Genomic DNA, 6,804 nt, shown 5'->3' on the forward strand with positions numbered 1-6,804 from the left:
ACTTACCCGGTCCTGTCGCGATCCCGCAGTGTGTTGTCCGACGTGGATTCGGGTCCGGCACGATTCACTAAGATCGTGCGTCCGAGTTCCTTCCTGTGTCGATGCTGCGCCGAGGTCAGCCGGAGTTCACCTGCTTCTTCCTGGTGCATGTGAGTGCTTGATCTTGCGACACAAAACCTTTTTTAAATTCTGCGTTTTGTCTGAATCCGTCAGGTTGTCCGACGTCCCGCCCCCCGATTTCTGTCGCGTGCAAGCCGCTGCTGATGCGCCAAAATCTGATCGCGTGTCCCAAAATCCCGGGGCAATTCGGCGCAAAATGGAAATATTCGGGAAACCCGACGAAAGTGCGCGTTCGGACCCTTAGTAAATGATCCCCAGTATGTTTACTCACTGATCACTCTGCCCCTCCACAGACCCAAACTGACATGCGGGAATCTGACTAGCTATACTATGGAGATGGAAGAGGACAGGAGGCCACTATATGAGGGGAGATGGAGGAGGACAGGAGGTCACTATATGAGGGGAGATGGAGGAGGACAGGAGGCCACTATATGAGGGGAGATGGAGGAGGACAGGAGGCCACTATATGAGGGGAGATGGAGGAAGACAGGAGACCACTATATGAGGGGAGATGGAGGAGGACAGGAGGCCACTATATGAGGGGAGATGGAGGAAGACAGGAGACCACTATATGAGGGGAGATGGAGGAGGACAGGAGGCCACTATATGAGGGGAGATGGAGGAAGACAGGAGACCACTATATGAGGGGAGATGGAGGAGGACAGGAGGCCACTATATGAGGGGAGATGGAGGAGGACAGGAGACCTCTATATGAGGGGAGATGGAGGAGGACAGGAGGCCACTATATGAGGGGAGATGGAGGAGGACAGGAGGCCACTATATGAGGGGAGATGGAGGAGGACAGGAGTCCACTATATGAGGGGAGATGGAGGAGGACAGGAGTCCACTATATGAGGGGAGATGGAGGAGGACAGGAGACCTCTATATGAGGGGAGATGGAGGAAGACAGGAGGCCACTATATGAGGGGAGATGGAGGAGGACAGGAGGCCACTATATGAGGGGAGATGGAGGAAGACAGGAGACCTCTATATGAGGGGAGATGGAGGAGGACAGGAGGCCACTATATGAGGGGAGATGGAGGAGGACAGGAGGCCACTATATGAGGGGAGATGGAGGAAGACAGGAGACCACTATATGAGGGGAGATGGAGGAGGACAGGAGGCCACTATATTAATGGAGATGGAGGAGGACAGGAGGCCACTATATGAGGGGAGAAGGAGGAGGACAGGAGACCTCTATATGAGGGGAGATGGAGGAAGACAGGAGTCCACTATATAAGGGCGGAGATGGAGGAGGACCGGAGACCTTTATATGAGGGGAGATGGAGGAGGACAGGAGGCCACTATATGAGGGGAGATGGAGGAGGACCGGAGACCTTTATATGAGGGGAGATGGAGGAGGACAGGAGGCCACTATATGAGGGGAGATGGAGGAGGACAGGAGACCTCTATATGAGGGGAGATGGAGGAGGACAGGAGTCCACTATATGAGGGGAGATGGAGGAGGACAGGAGTCCACTATATGAGGGGAGATGGAGGAGGACAGGAGACCTCTATATGAGGGGAGATGGAGGAAGACAGGAGGCCACTATATGAGGGGAGATGGAGGAGGACAGGAGACCTCTATATGAGGGGAGATGGAGGAGGACAGGAGGCCACTATATTAATGGAGATGGAGGAGGACAGGAGGCCACTATATGAGGGGAGATGGAGGAGGACAGGAGGCCACTATATGAGGGACGATGGAGGAGGACAGGACCCCACGATATGAGGGATGATAGAGGAGGACAGGACCCCACTATATGAGGGGTGATGGAGGACAGGATCCCACTATATTAGGGGTGATAGAGGACAGGAGGTCATAGGAGGAGGCTAAAAGACAGGAGGCCATAGGCAGAGGAGGCTGGAGGACAGGGAGTCACAGGAGGAGGCTGGAGGACAGGAGGCTACAAGAAGAGGAAGCTGGAGGACAAGAGACTACAGGAAGAGGAGGCGGGAGGACAGGAGGCTACAGGATGAGGAGGTGGAAGGACAGGAGGCTACAGGAAGAGGAGGCTGGAGGACAGGAGACTACAGGAAGAGGAGGCGGGAGGACAGGAGGCTACAGGAAGAGGAGGCGGGAGGACAGGAGGCTACAGGAAGAGGAGGCTGGAGGACAGGAGGCTACAGGAAGAGGAGACGGGAGGACAGGAGGCTACAGGAAGAGGAGGCGGGAGGACAGGAGGCTACAGGAAAAGGAGGCTAGAGGACAGGAGGCCACGGGAAAAGGAGGCTAGAGGACAGAAAGCTACAGGAAGAGGAGGCAGAAGGACAGGAGGCTACAGGAAGAAGAGGATAGAGAACAGGAGGCAACTGGTAGAGGAGGCTGGAGGACATGATGCTACAAGTGGAGGCTTAAGGACAGGAGACTACAGGATGAGGCTGTAAAGAAGGGTTTTATATGTTAACATTAGGGGTATTATACGGGTCCCAGGGCCGGTTCTAGACAAAGTGGGGCCCTGTGCAAAACTAAAAGGGGGGCCCCAAAATAAAACTATTTTATGACCAATCACAGTCAGTAAGAGGCTGCCTTTAGTATGGTAAAACAATCTGTAATATGGTAGAATTTTATAGGAGATAAATAGATGATAGGGAGATTGATGGGCAGCAAGGTGGCTCAGTGGTTAGCACTACAGCCTTGCAGCGCTGGTCAACATCTGCAAAGAGTTTGTATGTTCTCTCTGTATTTGCGTGGGTTTTCTCCGGGTCCTCCGGTTACCTCCCACTCTCCAAAATATTACTGGTAGGTTGAATAGATTGTGAGCCCCATGGGGACAGGGACTGATGTGACAAGCTCTGTGCAGCGCTGTGTAATCTGTGTGCACTATATAAATGAAGAATTATTAATTATAATTATTATGATAGAGGATAAATATGAAAGATGATAGAGACTTCTAGATACAGAACTATAAAGTAGATGATGCATACAGTAGATGGATATGAGAGATAAATACGGTAGAAGATAAATAGATTGATTTAAAAATAGATAGAGAAAAAGCAAGATATATGAATGGTCAGATTATGGGAGATAGATAACTAGATAGATGATAAGCATCTTTACCCAGGAATACAACCAAAGGTTATTGACCCTTTCACTGCCAGGCATTTCTGGATATTTTGTCGCGTTGACCAGAGCAATTTTTACAATTTTGACGTAAAAATAAAATTACAGCAAGAAGAATTAAAGTAAACCCAACAAACCACATATTTTCTGGAAGCAGACACTTGCCCCATTTTCAAAATTGCATTAAAGAGTTTATAGACATAGGTGCTTCATGCAATTTTGATTGAAACTGAAACATTTTACAAAAAATACTTAAAATTTGACTTATTATCCCTTCTCAAAATGTAGTAACATATAAAATTAATATTTCCATTATCTGTGAGGTGCAGCAGCTCCTGTATCCAGCAAATTCTCCCTGTAGACTGATGGCTAAGAATCTGGAGGGGGCTACACTTCAGGGGGCTCTGTGACACAAAGAACTTCACTTCTTTTTTCCTACGAAGAAGAGAGTCTCCTCTTTTATATGAATATAAATTTGTGTTTCTAAGTGTCAGGAAAATGGAGATATTAACTGTTAAACGGGAGTGATATTTATTAATAAAAATGGCACCTGATATTCTCATTTTAAACCTGAATATCTTTGGATCCAGGGCACCTAGAAACACAATTCAAGATTCATTTAAAAGAAGAGATTCTCCCCTTTCAGGGGCCCTGGGTAATTGTCCACTTTGCCTACCCATAGCGCCGGCCCTGACATGTCCATAGTGGGGTTGGCCACAGAAAGGGGGCATTATACTATGTGGGGGCCATTAAGGTTACAAGTAAATAGATGGAGTGGCACAGCGGTAATAAGGGTTGAAACCCTAAATTGGTTGCACGCCTCAAACACTCGGCTCACAGGAGTTTAGGTAAAACTTCCAAAAACCATGCAGTAGAGGCAGCACTCCTTGTAGAAAAAGGTGTTTTTGTTTACCCAGGGCAAAAATGCAACATTTCAGCTCTTCATTCGAGCTATTTTCAAGTATACAGAGTGATGTTACATAAGGGGTTTAAATACACCCAGGAAGTGACATAATCGATTACATCATGATTAGTTTCAATGTGAAAACTTGTGGAAACATTTAAAATGTGAACATCAATCTAAAACACAGTGAATTATAGTCTTTGCAATAAATACTGTAAAAGGTGAATAAAAACACCTTTTTTGACAAGGAGTGCTGCCTCTACTGCATGGTTTTTGGGGCCATTTAGGTTGATATTATAGTATGCTTGTGGGAGGGGCATTAGGCGCGGTTTAGAAAATACCACTTCCCTATACTGTACCTACTATACTACTTCCCTATACTGTACCTACTATACTACTCCCCTTCACTGTACCTGCTATACTACTTCCCTATACTGTACATACTATACTACCCCTATACTGTACCTCCTATACTGCTCCCTTATACTGTACCTACCATACTACTCCCCTATACTGTACATCTATTCTTCTCCCTTATACTATACCTACAATACTACTCGCCTTTACTGTACCTGCTATACTACTTCCCTATACTGTACATACTATACTACCCCTATACTGTACCTCCTATACTGCTCCCTTATACTGTACCTACTATACTACTTCCCTATACTGTACCTGCTATACTACTCCCTTTACAGTACATACTATACTATTCTATACCTGCTATACTACTTCCCTATACTGTACCTACTATACTACTTACCTATACTCTACATACTATACTACTCTCATATACTGTACCTGCTATACTACTTCCCTATACTGTACCTATTATACTACTCCCCTATATTGTACCTACTATACTACTCCCATATACTGTACCTGCTATACTACTTCCCTATACTGTACCTATTATACTACTCCCCTATATTGTACCTACTATACTACTCCCATATACTGTACCTACTATACTACTTCCCTATGCTGTACCTACTATACTACTCCCCTATACTGTACGTGCTATACTGCTCCCTTATACTGTACCTACTATACTACTTACCTATACTGTACCTGCTATACTACTCCCTTTACAGTACATACTATTCTATACTGTACCTGCTATACTACTTCCCTATACTGTACCTGCTATACTACTCCCCTATACTGTACCTACTATACTACTTACCTATACTCTACATACTATACTACTCCTCTATACTGTACCTGCTATACTACTTCCCTATACTGTACCTACTATTCTACTCCCATATACTGTAACTACTATACTACTACCCTACACTGTACCTACTATACTACTCCTCTATACTGTACCTGCTATACTACTCCCATATACTGTACCTACTATACTATTACCCTATACCAGTGGTGGCGAACCTATGGCACGGGTGCCAGAGCTGGCACTCAGAGCCCTCTCTATGGGCACCCTTGCCATCACCCCACCGCAGACTCTGCCAGACAGGACTCAAGGCCTCTTGCAGTCCCAGGCAGCCCAGGACCCTAGAAGGAAGCTACCATGATAACCAAAGCTTTTTCACCTTCTTTCTACTGTATTGGTGTCCTCAGTTGCCTATACAATTTAAACATGTGACAGAGCAGGGAGTAACAAGTTACTGTTTAAATTGCCGTATTGGCACTTTGCGAAAAATATGTGGGTTTTGGATGCAGTTTGGGCACTCGGTGTCTAAAAGGTTTGCCATCACTGCCCTATACTGTACCTACTATACTACTTACCTATATTGTACCCACTATATTTCTCCCTTATACTGTAACTACTATACTGCTTCCCTATACTGTACCTACTATACTACTCCCATATACTGTACCTACTATACTATTACCCTATACCAGTGATGGCGAACCTTTTAGAGACCGAGCGCCCAAACTACAACCAAGACCCACTTATTTATCAGAAAGTGCCAACACAGAAATGTAATTTGTGATTTATACTCCCTGCTCTGTCACAGCTTTCATTGATACCAGTCTCCTGAGGACCAATAAGGCAGAAAATAGAAGAAATTTGAATGATCATTGTAGCTCTGCTCCAGGGTCCCATAAACAGGAAGAATTGTCAGGGCAGGAGCTACAATGATAATCCAGATCTGTCCACACCTCCAGTAGTCCCAGGTAGCGCTGTCACTTTAAAATAGCTCTGTGTACAGCAAGTCCTGGGCTGTCTGGGACTGCAGGAAGATACCTGAAGTCATCTCTGGTGATGGCCTGAGTGCCCACAGAAAGGGCTCTGAGTGCCACCTCTGGCACCCGTGCCATAGGTTAGCCACCACTGCCCTATACTGTACCTACTATACTACTTACCTATATTGTCCCCACTATACTACTCCCTTATACTGTACCTGCTATGCTTCTCCCTTATACTGTACCTACTATACTACTCCCATATACTGTACATGGTATGCTACTCCCTTATACTGTACCTACTATACTACTCCCATATACTGTACCTACGATACTATTCTTCTATACTGTATCTGCTATATTACCGCCAGAAAAGTCTTTAAATGTGAATGTAGTATTATTGTATTGAATAGCAATATTTTAGCATAGATAGTATGTACATGATGTAATTTTATCCCTATAGATAACCAATAACATGGCCACGTGCTCCGGTAGCGGCGACAAGTAGAGTGCACGCTCTTTCTGTACCCGGCTCTTTGAGTTGGGGCGACATCTAGCG

The sequence above is a fragment of the Engystomops pustulosus genome, chromosome 7, assembly GCF_040894005.1.
Source record: "Engystomops pustulosus chromosome 7, aEngPut4.maternal, whole genome shotgun sequence".
NCBI classification, from domain to species: domain Eukaryota; kingdom Metazoa; phylum Chordata; class Amphibia; order Anura; family Leptodactylidae; genus Engystomops; species Engystomops pustulosus.